We start from the raw sequence: 18,860 nt of genomic DNA, 5'->3' as shown, positions 1-18,860 counted from the left end.
TAGTGATAATTACCTTCTGACAAATCATTGATTTTATCAAAACAACACTAAGCAGCCCAGTAAGTGACACATTACTGGAATCAGTGCCTCTAACCCTACATTATGCTGCTCTCAGATTAGGTGGCAAAAACCTGATGACAGATTCCCTTTAAAGGAGCTGTAAACACAAAAAAAGTTTGTATTAAGAAAATACAAGCCATTTGTGAAATTAACTTTTTTTCATTGTTAATTCACATTAGACTGTATCTTCAACACTTTTGTCAGCAGATCTTATTACAGACTCTGAATAGGGCAGCTCTCTCCCTCTCCCTCAGCAGAAAGTCACAGCATGGTTAAAAAACGGGATCTTTTATGATTTTCTCATAATAAATAAATAAATAAAAAAGGACATGCAAGTCCTCCAAACTATTTTCCGTTTCTCTATAGGGGAGGTCCTAAATCTTTCTTGTTCTTTAGTTGATCACATGTCAAAAAGGCAAAGCATTTACTATGAACTCGCTTAAAAAAATATACACTTGGAGAGTAATATCATCATCTGCATGTAAATATTCCTTGACTCTAAGGGCTCGCTCACACTGTCGTATAACATGGCCGAATGCTATGTGATGTTTTATCGGATAGGACTCGGCCCTATGTTATACTATGGGAAAGTGCAGATCTGCTATTATTGGCATGAGAAAATAATCTCATTCGATATTCGGACCATGTGCACCAATACAAGTCTATGGGCGCACGTAAAACATTGGACTGCACTCGGATGTCATCCAAGTGCAGTCCGATGAACACTCACAGAGACTATGGAGAAGATGGAGAAATTAAGTTATCCATATCTGTGCTGCGAGAGAATCGGATCACACTCAGTTGAAGCTCTGACAGAGTTTGAGCTGAGTGTCATTAGCATAATTGGCCCTATTCTCTTGCATGAGAGAATATATGGCTTAGTGAGTGGACCCTAAAACTGAATAGTAGTGACGGACAGGCACCTCACAAGCGGGATCCATGTAGCTCTCAGATGTCATGTAGGTAGGGCTTCATTCCATGGGGTAGGGCTTAATTTCAAGGTATATAAAAAAATGGACTTCAAATAAAAATTAAATGAACACAAAAAGCACTAATTGAATTATTTTTTTCGTATTTATGTTTGCAGCCCCTTTAAAACCCCTTTGAGGACCAAGGCACATATATGTCCCATAGTTTTAAACTGGAAAAAAATTTGATTGAATAAAATTTAAGGTCCTCGAAGGTTTAAGTAGGTCATAAATTCATATGAATACTTGCTCATACAATTGCACATGCCAAAAGATGAAGAAGAACAGAATCAAAAATATGACATTAAGTGGAGCACTTACAGGTATTCAAGGTGAAAGAGACCAGCAAAGGCATCGTCTCGAATGACAGTAAATGAGTTAGAATTCAGCAAGCTGAAAATGAAGACAGCAGGTTAGAAGCGAACCAGACTTTATGGTGCTCAGAATTAGTCAAGCAGAATTTATTGACTGCTCTTGCAAAGCACTGAGACTCCCGCTGTGTATAGATGGTGCCCTGCGGCCTCCCGCTGTGTATAGATGGCGCCGTGCGGCCTCCCGCTGTGTATAGATGACACCGTATAGATGGCTATGTGCGGCCTCCTGCTGAGTATACGTGTATAGATGGCTACGTGCAGCCTCCTGCTGTGTATGGATGGTGCCGTGCGGCCTCCCGCTGTGTATAAATGGCTACGTGCGGCCTCCCGCTGTGTATAGATGGCGCCGTGCGGCCTCCTGCTGTGTATAGATGGCACCGTGCGGCCTCCCGCTGTGTATAGATGGCGCCGTGTGGCCTCCCGTTGTGTATAGATGGCACCGTATAGATGGCTACGTGCGGCCTCCTGCTGAGTATACGTGTATAGATGGCTACGTGCGGCCTCCTGCTGAGTATAGATGCCGCATGGCGTTCCCCCCAGAGACAGCAGGAGGCCGCACAGCGCCATCTATACTCAGTGGGAGGCCGCACATAGCCATCTATACACAGCAGGAGGCCGTACGGTGACATCTATATTCAGCGGGGGGCCGCACGTAGCCATCTATACACAGCGGGGGGCGCACGTAGCCATCTATACACAGCGGGGGGCCGCACGGCAACGTCTATACACAGCGGGGGGGCGCACGGCACCGTCTATACACAGCGTGGGGCCGCACGTAGCCATCTATACACAGCGGGGGGCCACACGTAGCCATCTATACACAGCGGGGGGCCGCACGGCGCCCCCCCCAGAGACATGAGGAGGCCGCACGGCGCCAACTATACACAGCAGGAGGCCGCATGCAGTCATGCACACACACAATCATATACAGACACGCATAAACACATTTGAAACACAAAAATACATACATACAAACAGACATCACATAATGACATCTGCCCACACACACACACAAACACACACACATACACAGACAGACATCACACACACACACCTGCCCACACACCTGCCCACACAGACACACACACACCTGCCCACACAGACACACACACCTGCCCACACACACACACACCTGCCCACACACACACACACACATCTGCCTACACACACACCTGCCCCCAGACACACACACACACACATCTGCCCACACACACACCTGCCCCCACACAGACACACACACCTGCCCACACACCTACACACCTGCCCACACACACACACCTGCCCACACACACACACACACACACCTGCCCACACAGACACACCTGCCCACACACACCTGCCCACACACACACCTGCCCACACACACACACACCTGCCCACACACACACCTGCCCACACACACACACACCTGCCCACACACACACCTGCCCACACACACACACACACCTGCCCACACACACACCTGCCCACACACACACACACACCAGCCCACACACACACACACACCTGCCCACACACACACACACACACACACACCTGCCCACACACACACACCTGCCCACACAGACACACACACACACCTGCCCACACACACACACACACACCTGCCCACACACACACCTGCCCACACAGACACACCTGCCCCCCCACACACACGCACACACACCTGCCCACACAGACACACCTGCCCACACACACACCTGCCCACACACACATCTGCCCACACACACACACTCACCATCCCCCGGCTCCATTCCTCCTGCCTGCTCTCTCTCCACTCCGGTGGTAAGTAGCAGTACAGGCCGGGCGCGCACTGCGTGACGTCACAGCTAGGAGACACGGCCGCGCACAGAGCCGTGTCTCCTAGCAGTGACGCGGCCGGGCCAGCACAGGGAAGTTAACTGCTTGCAGTGCTGGCCCGGCCGATGAAGAAGTAGCGGCGGTCGCTGCTGGGGGAGCGGTCCGGGGCCCCCCCTCCCGCCACTGCTACCGGTATGTGCTGCGGCGGCCCGCACATATAATGAGGGCAATCCGGCATTAGATACCCCGCCGGGAGCCGCGGGCCCCCTGCAGGCTCGGTGCCCCGGGCGGTCCTCCGGATTGCCCTCATTATAATCCGCATATGCCTCCAATTCATCATAAGTCCCTGATAACAGACTCCCTGATGGCAATTCATTGAAAAGTCCCTGTATAGTGTTCTCTTCCACCCCTAGTTCATAATATGTCCTTGATAGCGTCCTCCTCCTGTTAGTGTCTTCCCCCCCAACCCAATTCATAATAAGTCCCTTATAGCCTCCTTCCCCACCCTCTGGTTTACTATAAGCCTCTGTATAGCATCCTCCCCAATCCCCCAATTAATTATAAATCCTTGATATCAACCTCCCCTACCCCCAGTTCATTACAAGTCCCTGATGACGTCCTCCCTCCAATTCAATCGTTGCCTCTTATGGGATCATCTCTGCATTGCTGGACAGGTCTGGAATACAGAAGAGACGGTTCCCTTCCAGGACGTAGAAACCAATGGACAGAACGTATAGTGGTGAGTGGTGATAGTCTGTAACCAGAAAGGAGGAGCAGACGGCCGATAATACAGGAGAAAGTCATTGTGTCAGAGATCATGTACAGAAGCCCGGATAGCTCAGTCGGTAGAGCATCAGACTTTTAATCTGAGGGTCCAGGGTTCAAGTCCCTGTTCAGGCGGAAGCTTTCAATAAAGATGAAACCAATAAACGCTATTTCTAAAGGATATAAGAGACCTAGGGAAGGACAAATGATGGCGACTGTTCAGGAAAATATCATGGTTACTGTTCTTTGATTTCAGTTAGTTTTGGGTGGTGACCTTGTTCTCGTTCGCTGCTCTCTTGACGCCAACAACAGGCGATCACTGGTAATGTAATGTACTAGAACATAAGTGAGGGCTCCTTACATATTCCACGTAGTAGGAACTTGTGGACAGTCAGTATAGAGGAACTATGTGGCGGTATTCAGTCCCTATTTGGTGTTATTATGTGTTCCTGGTATGACGGTAATGAGTCACTATTTAGTATTATAATGTGCTCATGGTATGGCGGTATACAGTCTTTATTTGGTGTTATTATGCGGTCCTGGTATGGCAGTATTTAATCACTATTTGTTATTATATGGTCACAGCATGACAGTATTGCTTCTCAGCTGCTCTAGCGCCATCATCAGGAAGTCCTTGGTAATGCAATCCTCTAACACATAAGTGAAGGTTTCCCCAGGACGCAGGAGCAGACAGTCTGTATAGCAGGAGGTGGTGACACTATGGTCAGATGGAGGATGAACCCTCTCCCCTCCCCCAGCCTGGGGGGCTTTTCTTTCTTCCATTACAGACTTAGGGGAGGGGTTTATTAGCATATCCACTCCCAGAATCCTTTGCTCCCACAGCCCCCTAATGACTTTGTCTCTCCTCAGTGTAGACAGAGCCCCAGATCCGGAGGCCGCAGCTCCTCACAGATGGCCTCCAGCTTTGCGCAGTGGCAGTATCATAGCCCATGAGGTTTATCCGAGGCGTGATTATTGCTAGTTGAAAACTTTTCCCAATACCCCGCCATGAGGGCTCGTAATACAGTCAGCATGGCAATTTTTGACAGTCTTCCAGGAGACTGAATAGGTGGTTAATAGTAGAAAAAGAGTTATTCCGGTTTTACTGGAGTAATTCTATATACAGTTGTAATGGACTTGAATGTGTAGGGCTGAGAATTATATGTAAAGTTGTACTTCCATAAGGTTAAGGGCGTACATAGAAATCATAGCGCCCCACAGAAGAAGTTATAATTGCCACCCCACCCCACCCCCAAAAAAAAGTAATAATAGTCGGGGGTGCAGAAGAGCAGATCTCACAACCTTCCAGCCTTTACTTAGCAATTTTCCTCCTGGTGAAGTCCCAGATTCCTCTCTCATTGTCCCCATAAAGTATGATGCCAACAAAAGTGCCCCCCAAACACAGTATGATACCCCCATGGTGAATGCCTCCACATGCGCAGTAAAATGACCCTACTGTACCCCACTTCAACTCCCAAGGCAACATATGGTGACCCTAACACAGTATGATCCCCCAAGTGTGACCCCCACACAGCCCTACATACAGTATAATGGCCCCACACTTCTCCCCACTGTATAATGGCCCGCACTAGCCCTCCAAACAGTAAGATGGCCCCCACACAAACCTTCACACTGTATAATTGCTTGCATATGTGACACCCCAGGGGTCTGGTTGCCACAGTGATAGAGATATTACGTCTGAGAGCAGGTGGGAGGTCCTTTGGTCAGGGATCCTGTGCATGCAACACCTCCTGCCCAGTCTTGGGAGGGGAAGAACTTCCCCTATATAAACCCGGGGCTGAAGCAGGGTTAGGAGTCAAGGAGAGTAGAGACAAGAAACAGTCATAGGAAGAAACAGCAGGAGCTCAGTGGGAGCAATACTACTACGAGTCAGGGGCTGGCAGCTGCAGAGCTCGCCCTGACTGAGAAGCTTTCTTACCGGACCCGGCGTCCGAGGCTGTGGGGACTAACTCTTACCCAGCAGCAGAAGCCGACCGGCAGGGGATTTCAGGTCCTCAGGCCCAGAAACCCGAAGGCACGGTCACACGTGTGGGACCAGCACCGCCATCGGGGAGCGGAAGCCAATAGAAGGCCCCGAGTCACCGGCCATACGGGTGAGCACCACACGGTACACTCAGGGACGTGGGCTACTTATATCCGCTTCTAGCAAGGTAGCCAGAAGAGTACAGTCAGTTTGGGAGGCCTACAACTCCGCCTGGCCAGGGGAGATCCCATCTGCTCAAGGACTGACCAGGCCCCGTTCGCTAGCAAGTACTCCGGGAGGGTCTATCGTTGTTACCAGTAAAGACCCTGAATTACACCGCACCGTCTCTGAGTGGTTCCTGCTACCCCCATCATCCACATCTGCTGCCCTGAGGCCATACCCCTCCCGTTGGGGGTTATACCATCTACGCTGCACCATCCATCCACCGGCCTCAGCGGACTGTCCTGCAGCGGCAGCTCCATAGCTGCATTCAACGGGTGGCGTAGTCGTCCTACATCTACCGCTAAAACAGCGCCGCTCAGTTTGACTCCCTGGGCACGGACCGGGTCACCGCCACGAGACTACAACCCTCAAGAGATCCGGCTCCGGGTAAGCTCCCGCGTGCGCAACGCAGCGCGACACAGGCCCAGGGGCGCGTCAACTTTGGCGTAGTCGGCAGGATTTCGTGCCCGCAACCACTGGGTACTGCGTGCCTGAAAAAGAGACTTTTCAAACTTACCAGTGGTGAAGATTCCCGCCATCTGTGAAGATTCCCGCCATCCGTGGAGTTTTCCCGCCATCCGGCGCCATCTTCTGCCTTCTTCCCGCCATCCGAGGAGTTTTCCCGCCATCCGGCGCCATCTTGGAGACGCCGCGCGGGAAGAAGAGGGGCGTGGACTCCGAAAGCGCGCGAGAACTGAAGCCCCGCCTCACGTCCGGACGTTGCGTAAGGTCCTGGAAGGAGCCCAGCAGACGCCGACGTCACAGGAGCGCAACGCCAGGTCCTCTACCCCGACGATTGACTGCGGAGCCGCGGCCTACGGAAGAGGATCTCCGGAAGGTAGGCCACGGTCCACTAGGGGGGAGGAGGACACCAGGAACGGACAGCAAGATGGCGGACCGGCAGCAGACTAAGCTGCCCAGCATCGGCAGTGCCCCAGTCGTCGCTGGCCCCGACCAGCGCTGGGAGAAGACGCGTGACGCAGGAGCGGTCGCGGGAGCAGGTAAGAGGAGTCTCCCTGTCCCGGACGCTGCCAGCGTCAGCCTGCTCCCGGGCCCCCTGGTGGAGCCGCCGATTCCGGGCGCTGCAGACACCGACCTGCTCCAGCCCCCGCAACAAGCCCTGCGGCCAAGCCCTCCAGCCCTGGGCACTACCACCACCAGCCCGCGCCCAGGCCCAAAGTTGCACCCTCTGACCCCGGGCATCATCAACGGCGACCCTCTCCACGCCTGGTCGCAAGGCCTGAACTCCCCAGGTGCAAAAGGACTGTACGCCCTCCACGTTAACCAAGGAGGAGCTGCAGTACTACCAATACGAGGAAAGCCAAGAGGACCCGGACGGGTCTGAAGCCTACACACAAGAAGGAGCAGGAGGATGCCGTTACTGAAGTACGGTAAAGTGGAACTGTACATAGTTACCCGTAGGGGTACTTGTGTTGCTAATTAAAATATGGTCCCCGTTGGGACAAGTGTGAACTGTTCCCGTGTGTCCCCTATCCTTAACCAGGCTGAGGACTGTGAGCAGCCATCCCATCTCCCCACAGGCTGAGGACTGTGAGCAGCCAATCCTTATCCCCACTGGCCGAGGACTGAGAGCGGCCATATCTTGTAAATATTATGTGTTTCCAGTTATTTATAGGAGTCCTTGGTGGATTTACCGGGAATCCTGTGTACATAGTTGGAGCGTAACCCAGGACGGACTAAAGACTGTTAAGGACTCGGGGTAGGACAGACCCCCTACCTGGTTACGTCTCCCTGTTTTGGTGAAATGGACACCTTGCTTTTCTTCAAAGACTGCACCCGGTTGCGGACACGCCGTAACCATCTTATGTGTTTTTCTTATTGTAGTGTTATTGTTATACCTTGTTATGTTTTTCTAAAAATATGTTTAGTCCCGGAGTACTAAATTTCACTAGGGGGGAATGTGACACCCCAGGGGTCTGGTTGCCACAGTGATAGAGATATTACGTCTGAGAGCAGGTGGGAGGTCCTTTGGTCAGGGATCCTGTGCATGCCACACCTCCTGCCCAGTCTTGGGAGGGGAAGAACTTCCCCTATATAAACCCGGGGCTGAAGCAGGGTTAGGAGTCAAGGAGAGTAGAGACAAGAAACAGTCATAGGAAGAAACAGCAGGAGCTCAGTGGGAGCAATACTACTACGAGTCAGGGGCTGGCAGCTGCAGAGCTCGCCCTGACTGAGAAGCTTTCTTACCGGACCCGGCGTCCGAGGCTGTGGGGACTAACTCTTACCCAGCAGCAGAAGCCGACCGGCAGGGGATTTCAGGTCCTCAGGCCCAGAAACCCGAAGGCACGGTCACACGTGTGGGACCAGCACCGCCATCGGGGAGCGGAAGCCAATAGAAGGCCCCGAGTCACCGGCCATACGGGTGAGCACCACACGGTACACTCAGAGACGTGGGCTACTTATATCCGCTTCTAGCAAGGTAGCCAGAAGAGTACAGTCAGTTTGGGAGGCCTACAACTCCGCCTGGCCAGGGGAGGTCCCATCTGCTCAAGGACTGACCAGGCCCCGTTCGCTAGCAAGTACTCCGGGAGGGTCTATCGTTGTTACCAGTAAAGACCCTGAATTACACCGCACCGTCTCTGAGTGGTTCCTGCTACCCCCATCTTCCACGTCGGCTGCCCTGAGGCCATACCCCTCCCGTTGGGGGTTATACTATCACGCTGCACAATTCTACACCGGCCTCAGCGGTCTGCCCTACAGCGGCAGCTCCATAGCTGCAAATCAACGGGTGGCGTAGTCGACACTCAAATAACATCTATCAAGACTGCCACACACTGAGTCTGACTCCCTGGGCACGGACCGGGTCCCCGCCACTCGGAGACTACAACCCTCAACTGATCCGGTTCCGGGTAAGCCCCCGTGCGCGAGACGCTGCGCGACACAGCAGGCCCAGGGGCGCGTCAACTTTGGCGTAGTCGGCAGGATTTCGTGCCCGCAACCACCGGGTACTACGTGCCTGAAAAGCAAAGACTGTTCAAACTTACCAGTGGTGAGGTTTCCCGCCATCCGGCGCCATCTTCTGCCTTCTTCCCGCCATCCGCGAAGTTTTCCCGCCATCCGGCGCCATCTTCGGCCTTCTTCCCGCCATCCGTGGAGTTTTCCCGCCATTGGACGCCATCTTGAGGACGCCGCGCGGGAAGAAGAGGGGCGTGGACTCCGAAAGCGCGCGAGAACTGAAGCCCCGCCTCACGTCCGGACGTTGCGTAAGGTCCTGGAAGGAGCCCAGCAGACGCCGACGTCACCGGAGCGCGACGGAAGGTCCTCAACCCTGACGATCTACTGCGGAGCCGCGGCCTACGGAACAGGATCATCGCAAGGTAGGCCACGGTCCACTAGGGGGGAGGAAGATGTCGGATACGGAGGAGAGCTTCACTGCCTCAACCCCCGCCAGCGCCACCGCTGCTGCAGTTATGCCCTTCACCATGCCCTATATCCCGGGAGCAGCTTGGCTACCCCAGTACTCAGGGGGGTCACATACCCTGCATGACTTTAGAGAAAAGCTGGATAGCCTCTTCCAGGTGTACCCCCTCACAGAAGAGCAAAAAGTGAGCATCCTGGTGGCCCAACTAACCGGGGCAGCTAAAAGGGAAGTAAAATCCTGGCCACCTGGGAGGAAGACTGTCGCAGGGATACTAACCCGGCTGAAGGATACCTTTGATACCCGCACCTCAGCCGAGATTAAGCTTAGATTCTACGGGTGCAAGCAGCGAGCGCATGAGAGTATAAGGGACTATGCACTAAACCTACAAGAGGCCCTGAGGGCCATTAAGCAGACCGACCCTGATGGAGTGGGAAACGAGGACAGGCTGTTGACTGAACAATTTATAGAGGGACTGTATTGTAATGCCCACCGAACCCAGTTGCGGGCGATGGCCTTACAGGATCCCCATCTGGGCTTTGCACAGTTCAAGGACAGAGCCATCCGGGTGCTCCGAGAACCGGCACCGGGTGGCGTTATGACCCACAGGCGCCCAGCTATTACTTACCACCAGGAGGCGGCGCCCTTGTCGGCAGGGCCTGTGGGAGCTGATGCGCAGGCTTTGGACAATGACCCGGCTCCAGACCTACACCATCAGGTCCAAGAGCTAGCTAAGAGCATTGCTGCGCTAACCCGAACTGTGCAGTCTTTACAGGTTTCCACCCCAGGGAAGATCCAGCTGGCATCCGGACCGGAGGACATCCCGTGGCGTCGACCAAGGAGGACCCCACCGGCCAGAGGAAGACCCAGTGACCGATACAGCAAGGACGGACGACGCATCTGCCGCCGCTGCAATCAACCCGGACATATGGCAAGGTACTGTTCTTTAAACGGGCACAACCTGGGGTAGAGGGCCAACCCCCAGGAAAAAGATCACCAGGCCCATCGAACTAGCGCGACAGATATGTGGGAGGACGTCCAGTCTTGCCGGTGGTACTGGATGGCATTCCCATGAGTGCCCTACTAGACACCGGATCACAGGTCACCACCATCCCGTACGTGCTCTTCAAGCAGTACTGGAATGACTCGGATATTACCCGCTACCCTGACGACGATTTGAGTATCATCGCCAGCAATGGTCAGCCCGTGCCACAGATCGGATTTAAAGAGGTGACCATTAAAATTGGTAGAGTTGAACTGGCAGCACAGGGACTGATCATTGTAGACATTGACAAACACGAGAGTCACCCAAAGATAACTCTAGGAACTAATGTAATTGAAAATTGTCTTGCAGAGGTGATTTTCCTTTTACAGCAGGTTGCCAAGAACGCCAGTTCCGCCGAGCAGCGAGTGCTCCAAAAAGAGATCCGGGCACTGATGCGACGGCAACAGGTGGAACTCTCCGGCGGTGAGATTGGTAGCGTGAGAATGTGTGACCCTTTCCCTATTGCCATGCCCCCAAAAAGTGAAATGATGATTTGGTGCCGGGCAGCTATTGGTCTGAGAGGTAGAGATTACCAGGCAATGGTAGAACCAGTTTACTCAGACAGTAGGCCCACCATCTTGACAGCACGGGGGGTGGTTAATGTACGCCATGGGAGGGTGCCCGTTCGCATAATCAATATCGGGAAGAGGGAAGTGTACCTGCCCCGGTATGCCACGCTAGCCAAATTATATACCATCAACCAAAATGCTATACAATCTGTGGAACCCTTGCCTCCATCTCACCCGGAGGAAGGTAACGGCTCTAAGAAAACAATGGAGGACTGGTGTCAGCAACTACATTTGGGTACTGACTCCACTCCCTCACACCAGAAACAGGGAGTCTATCGGGTGGTTCAAGAGTACGAGAGAGTGTTTAGTAAACACCCGTTAGACTTCGGGCGAGTCAAGGGGGTAGAACACCACATCCCCACGGGAGACCATCCTCCCATAAAAGAGAGGTATCGACCCGTACCCCCTGCACACTACCAACACGCCAAGGGGATGCTTAGAGACATGAAGGAGGCTGGGGTGATCAGGGATAGCTGTAGCCCCTGGGCAGCTCCACTAGTCTTAGTCAAAAAGAAAGACAACACCATGAGGATGTGTGTAGATTACCGGAAAATCAACCGTATCACACACAAGGATGCGTACCCCTTACCAAGGATAGAGGAGTCTTTGGCTGCTTTAAGATCTGCTAACTTCTTCTCTACCTTGGATCTCACTAGTGGGTACTGGCAGGTTCCTGTAGCAGAGGCGGACCGGGAGAAGACCGCATTCACCACCCCGATGGGACTTAGCGAGTTTACCTGTATGCCGTTCGGACTCTGCAACGCACCAGGAACCTTCCAACGATTAATGGAGTGCTGTCTGGGCCACAGAAACTTCGAGACGGTCCTGTTGTACCTGGACGATGTCATCGTATATTCTAAGACTTATGAGGACCACCTGAAACACCTGGCGGAAGTGTTCGAAGCTCTGGCAAGCTACGGCCTAAAGGTGAAACCCTCCAAGTGTCACCTCCTGAAACCAAAGGTGCAGTACCTGGGACACGTGGTGAGCGCTGACGGAGTGGCTCCCGACCCTGATAAGATCACCGCAATTAAGGAATGGCCAAGTCCCTCCAGTGTAAAGGAAGTGCGGCAGTTCCTCGGGTTGGTAGGCTACTACCGCAGGTTCATCCCCGGTTTCACCAAAAAGGCAGCTCCTATGCAAGACCTCCTGATAGGCCAGTCCCGGAAGGCCAAGAACCAGAAGCCGCCCTTCAGATGGGAGAAGTTGGAAGAAGAGTCCTTCCGCCAGCTGAAGATGGCCCTCACGGGGGATGAAATCCTGGCGTACCCGGATTACAGCCAGCCCTTTATCCTCTACACCGACGCAAGTAACATCGGGCTAGGAGCCGTGCTGTCCCAGATCCAGCAGGGGAAAGAGCGAGTAATCGCTTACGCCAGCCGAAAACTGCGACCCACCGAAAGAAACCCTGAGAATTACAGCTCATTTAAGCTAGAGTTCCTGGCAGTGGTGTGGGCAGTTACCGAACGCTTTAAGCACTACCTCGCTTCTTCCCGGTTCGTCGTGTACACGGATAACAACCCGTTGACACACCTGGACACGGCAAGACTCGGTGCCCTAGAGCAGAGATGGATGGCCCGCCTGTCCAACTACGAGTTCACCATCAAATACCGGGCAGGACGCTCCAATACCAACGCGGACGCCCTGTCCAGGATGCCAAACCTACCGGACGTAGGAGAAGATCCAGAGGGACTGGAAGAAGTCGAACTCCCCGCGTTTCACCGTCATGGGACTATCCAGTATTCCCATCGGGTAAGGAGTAAGCAAGGCGCTACGCTTAACCCCTTACCTCACTACAACTGGGCGGAAACGCAGGACAGTGACCCTGCCGTCCGGCTGGTGAAGGAGATGCTGACTCGGCCAGAGGCTCGCCTTGACCCAGACGCTCCGGAGGAAGCCAAGCAACTGTGGGCAGAAAAGAGTAGACTGTTCCTTTACAAGGGGAAGTTGTGCCGCAGAATGGTTAACTCCCGGACGCATGAACTAATCTGGCAAGTAGTGGTGCCACGAAGAGACGCAGCCATGGTGATGGAGGCATACCACGATGGGGCTGGACACTTCGGATGGAAGAAGCTGGAGTTCCTGCTGCGCGAGCGGTTCCACTGGGTAGGCATGAGGGGAACCATCGAGAGGTGGTGCAGAGACTGTGGCCCGTGCAACCTAAGAAGGAAGGACCGTGCCAGCCAGAAGACTCCCCTGCAGTCCATCGTCACCCGGCAGCCGTTGGAACTGGTAGCCTTGGATCATGTAAAACTGACCCCAAGCAGAAGTGGCTACGTCTACGCACTAACCATCATGGATCACTACTCTCGGTTCTTGGTTGTCGTCCCCGTCAAGGACTTAACAGCTCGAACAGCAGCTAGAGTCTTCCAGCAGCATTTCTGCCGTCCACACGGGTACCCGGACCAAGTGTTGACAGACCAGGGACCTGCCTTTGAAGCGGAGGTCTTCCAAGAATTCTGCACTCTGTATGGCTGCCGGAAGATAAGGACGACACCCTATCATCCGCAAACTAATGGACTTTGTGAGAAAATGAACCAGGTGGTAATGGATCTTCTGAAAACGTTGCCCCTGGAAGAACGCAGTCTGTGGCCTGAGAAGCTGCCCGATCTGGTGGACCTATACAACCACATCCCGGTAGGTTCCACCAACTGTACCCCGGCTTACCTAATGAGGGCAAGACCTGGTAAGTTACCTGTTGACCTGGAAATGGGAGTCCTGACACCCGAGGACACTTCACCAGAAACAGACTGGGACACAGAGAGGCAGCAGCAGTACCGAAGAATACAGGAGAGCGTGGAGCGAAGTCTCTGTCAGGCTAGGGAAAGACAAGAGAAAACTTACAACCAGTATGCTCCCGCTGTTCCCCTGGTACCCGGAGAGCAGGTCTTGAAGAGGAAGAGACGGCTCCACAAGTTGGACGACCAGTGGGAAAAGGACCCGTGCACCGTACTGCCCTCAAGCCACGAGAACCCGAAGGTTTGTACCATCAGTAAAGACGGAGGGGAAACCACAGCTATTGTATCCCGGGACCACCTGAAGAAGTGTCCCGAACAACTGAGGAACCCTGAAGAGGAACAAGAAGACCATCGACCCGTAGAGGAAAGGGAAGATATGGTTAGTACTGTGCTCGGGGACTTCCCTCGGTCTTGGACTCAAGTCAATGGTGCAGTTGTGGTACCCGTACTCACCTTCCTCCAACCAGCATCCCAAGCACCTACGGAGCAACAGGTAGAGCTGGAAGAACAGCCGGTCCAGGAGGCAGAAGACCCCACACCCGCAGACCAGGAGGATCAACCCTCTGCTTGCAGTGAGCCTGCCATATCCCTAGTGAGCCAAAGAGCCGGTAGACAGCTGCCCAGTTTACCCTTGACAGCTCCTACACCCTGTAGTTCAGGGCTAGGCAGTCAGCTCCGTAGGTCCACTAGGGCCACTAGAGGCCAGTTACCCGCACGGTGGAGGATTTGAAGTGTATAAATTGTTTTATTTATGTTTACCTGTGTATTGTTGCTTGTGTATAATTTTGTGTTTCTAGTTATTTGTAGGAGTCCTTGGTGGATTTACCGGGAATCCTGTGTACATAGTTGGAGCGTAACCCAGGACGGACTAAAGACTGTTAAGGACTCGGGGTAGGACAGACCCCCTACCTGGTTACGTCTCCCTGTTTTGGTGAAATGGACACCTTGCTTTTCTTCAAAGACTGCACCCGGTTGCGGACACGCCGTAACCATCTTATGTATTTTTCTTATTGTATTGTTATTGTTATACCTTGTTATGTTTTTCTAAAAATATGTTTAGTCCCGGAGTACTAAATTTCACTAGGGGGGAATGTGACACCCCAGGGGTCTGGTTGCCACAGTGATAGAGATATTACGTCTGAGAGCAGGTGGGAGGTCCTTTGGTCAGGGATCCTGTGCATGCCACACCTCCTGCCCAGTCTTGGGAGGGGAAGAACTTCCCCTATATAAACCCGGGGCTGAAGCAGGGTTAGGAGTCAAGGAGAGTAGAGACAAGAAACAGTCATAGGAAGAAACAGCAGGAGCTCAGTGGGAGCAATACTACTACAAGTCAGGGGCTGGCAGCTGCAGAGCTCGCCCTGACTGAGAAGCTTTCTTACCGGACCCGGCGTCCGAGGCTGTGGGGACTAACTCTTACCCAGCAGCAGAAGCCGACCGGCAGGGGATTTCAGGTCCTCAGGCCCAGAAACCCGAAGGCACGGTCACACGTGTGGGACCAGCACCGCCATCGTGGAGCGGAAGCCAATAGAAGGCCCCGAGTCACCGGCCATACGGGTGAGCACCACACGGTACAATCAGGGACGTGGGCTACTTATATCCGCTTCTAGCAAGGTAGCCAGAAGAGTACAGTCAGTTTGGGAGGCCTACAACTCCGCCTGGCCAGGGGAGGTCCCATCTGCTCAAGGACTGACCAGGCCCCGTTCGCTAGCAAGTACTCCGGGAGGGTCTATCGTTGTTACCAGTAAAGACCCTGAATTACACCGCACCGTCTCTGAGTGGTTCCTGCTACCCCCATCTTCCACGTCGGCTGCCCTGAGGCCATACCCCTCCCGTTGGGGGTTATACTATCACGCTGCACAATTCTACACCGGCCTCAGCGGTCTGCCCTGCAGCGGCAGCTCCATAGCTGCAAATCAACGGGTGGCGTAGTCGACACTCAAATAACATCTATCAAGACTGCCACACACTGAGTCTGACTCCCTGGGCACGGACCGGGTCCCCGCCACTCGGAGACTACAACCCTCATCTGATCCGGTTCCGGGTAAGCCCCCGTGCGCGAGACGCTGCGCGACACAGCAGGCCCAGGGGCGCGTCACATGCAGGTGTCAGGGTCCTGAGCCATACTCCATCCTTACCTGAGAGTGAGATATCGCACATCTGGGTGAGATGCAATACCTCTGTAGCGACCGAACCCTCCGGGTGCTACACTAGCGTCCGTCCTCACTCTCCAGTTTATTATAAGTCTCTAATATCATCCTCCCCTACCCCCAAGTCATTACAAGTCCCTGATGACATCCTCCCTCCAATTCAATCGTTGCGTCTTATGGGATCATCTCTGCATTGCTGGACAGGTCTGAAATACAGAAGAGACGGTTCCCTTCCAGGACGTAGAAACCAATGGACAGAACGTATAGTGGTGAGTGGTGATAGTCTGTAACCCGAAAGGAGGAGCAGACGGCCGATAATACAGGAGAAAGTCATTGTGTCAGAGATCATGTACAGAAGCCCGGATAGCTCAGTTGGTAGAGCATCAGACTTTTAATCTGAGGGTCCAGGGTTCAAGTCCCTGTTCGGGCGGAAGCTTTTAATTAAAGAATATTCAAACAATATTTCATGGGACAGATACAGATTTGTGAACTCAGGCACAGTATGGAGGATAAGGTCACATGTACTGTTTGTTACATTGTCGCTTTAAGGAATGTATAAATAGCTGAAGAAGCCGACCCCAGAAATTGTTATTATGTGGTGATGGTATGGCGGTGTTCAGTCACTATTTGGAGTTATTATGTGGTGATGGTATGGCGGTATTCAGTCACTATTTGGAGTTATTATGTGGTGATGGTATGGCGGTATTCAGTCACTATTTGGAGTTATTATGTGGTGATAGTATGGCGGTGTTCAGTCACTATTTGGTGTGATATAGTTATACTATGGCTGTGTGCCCACTATGCATTTTTTAAGCTTTTCCGCAGCAGCAACTACGCTGCAGAAATGCTTAAAAAACGCTTGGTAGAAGGTCTGCCATGTCCCCCAATAATAATCCCCATGTGCTGTGCACATGCTGCGGAAATTCCGCTGCGGATTATCATTGCGGAAAAATCCACAGCACTACCAATTATTTTGCGGAATTGTGGCGTTTCAGCCGCCATTGACTCGCATTGGACCGCAAGACATCTGCATCACTGCATCTGTACATGCGGATTCCATGCGGTTCAATGTGCGGATGGTACCCGGGCTTGGAGAAGAGGAGACTCTCATCCAGACCCAGGTACCATAGTATCTGTAAAAAATATAATAAAATAAAAAATATACATTATACTTACCTTCTGATGACGGCCGGAGTACTTGTCCTGGCATGCCGGCAGCTCACGGTAGACTAAAAGGACCTGCGGTGACGTCATGGCAGGACAAGGACTCCGGGGGTCATCAGGTAAGTATATATTTATTTTTACCATTCTTTTACGGTCACACTATATCATAGAATCATAGAATCATAGAATGGTAGAGTTGGAAGGGACCTCCTGGGTCATCTGGTCCAACCCCCTGCTCAAAGCAGGATTCACTAGATCATCTCAGACAGATGTCTGTCCAGCCTCTGTTTGAAGACGTCCATTGAAGGGGAACTCACCACCTCTCGTGGCAGCCTGTTCCACTCATTAATCACCCTAACTGTCAAAAAGTTTCTTCTAATATCTAATCTGTGTCTCCTCCCATTTAGTTTCATCCCATTGCTTCTAGTCTTTCCTTGTGCAAATGAGAATAAAGATGATCCTTCTACAATGTGACAGCCCTTGACATATTTGTAGACAGCTATTAAGTCTCCTCTCAGTCTTCTTTTTTGCAATCTAAACATTCCCAAATCCTGCAACCGTTCCTCATAGGACATGGTTTGCAGACCAGTCACCATTCTGGTCGCTCTTCTCTGAACTTGCTCCAGTTTGTCTATGTCTTTTTTAAAATGTGGTGCCCAAAACTGTGCACAGTATTCCAGATGAGGTCTGACCAAAGAGGAGTAAAGACCGATAATGACTTCACGTGATCTAGACTGTATGCTTCTGTTAATACATCCCAGAATTGTATTTGCCTTTTTTGCTGCTGCATCACACTGTTGACTCAAGTTCAGTCTATGATCTATTAGTATACCTAAGTCTTTTTCACATGTACTGTTGCTTAGCTCTATTCCTCCCATTCTGTATATGCTTTTTTCATTTTTATTGCCCAGATGTAGTACTTTGCATTTTTCCCTGTTAAAAACCATTCTGTTGGTTGCTGCCCACTGCTCCAGTTTATTTAGGTCTTTTTGAATCCTCTCTCTCTCTTCTCTAGTATTAGCTATCCCTCCTAGCTTTGTGTCATCAGCAAATTTAATCAGCTTACCCTCAATTCCTTCATCTAAATCATTGATAAAGATGTTGAACAATACAGGTCCCAGGACGGAGCCCTGTGGTACCCCACTTGAGACATTCATCCAGCTGGATGTGAAGCCATTTACAACCACCCTTTGAGTCCGATCACTAAGCCAGTTATGAATCCACCTAACAGTTGCCTGGTCCATTGCATACTTGGTCATTTTTTCAATAAGGATGGTGTGAGATACTTTGTCAAATGCTTTGCTGAAGTCAAGATATACTATATCTACAGCATTTCCCTGATCCACCCAGTCAGTGATTCTGTCATAGAAGGAAATTAAGTTAGTCTGACATGACTTGTTAGTTACAAACCCATGCTGACTCTGGTTAATCACTTCATTCTTATCCATGTACTTACATACATGTTGTTTAATAATTTGTTCAAAGATCTTTCCTGGTATAGAAGTCAGACTCACCGGCCTATAGTTCCCTGGGTCCACCTTCTTCCCCTTTTTGAAGATAGGAACAACATTTGCTCTTCTCCAGTCTTCTGGGACTTCTCCTGTTCTCCAAGAATTTTCAAAGATTATGGAGAGTGGTTCTAAAA

The 18,860-nt window shown here is 52.0% G+C and overlaps 3 non-coding genes across 3 annotated transcripts; all 3 read left to right on the top strand.

The window, feature by feature from the left end:
• Positions 1-4,029: 4,029 nt before the first annotated feature.
• On the top strand, positions 4,030-4,102 carry TRNAK-UUU (transfer RNA lysine (anticodon UUU)). The gene has a single exon. It is a non-coding gene; the product is annotated as a tRNA-Lys (tRNA).
• Positions 4,103-4,888: 786 nt separating this feature from the next.
• On the top strand, positions 4,889-5,028 carry LOC141168113 (U4 spliceosomal RNA). The gene has a single exon (XR_012251864.1). It is a non-coding gene; the product is annotated as a U4 spliceosomal RNA (small nuclear RNA).
• An 11,380-nt stretch (positions 5,029-16,408) lies between these two features.
• Positions 16,409-16,481, top strand: TRNAK-UUU (transfer RNA lysine (anticodon UUU)). Its single transcript has one exon. It is a non-coding gene; the product is annotated as a tRNA-Lys (tRNA).
• The last annotated feature ends 2,379 nt before the right edge of the window (positions 16,482-18,860 follow it).

The sequence above is a fragment of the Phyllobates terribilis genome, unplaced genomic scaffold, assembly GCF_046119375.1.
Source record: "Phyllobates terribilis strain yellow unplaced genomic scaffold, ASM4611937v1 Scaffold_11__3_contigs__length_659146591, whole genome shotgun sequence".
NCBI lineage: Eukaryota > Metazoa > Chordata > Amphibia > Anura > Dendrobatidae > Phyllobates > Phyllobates terribilis.
Note: the sequence above shows the minus strand (reverse complement) of the source record. Positions and strands in the feature narration are given on the sequence as shown.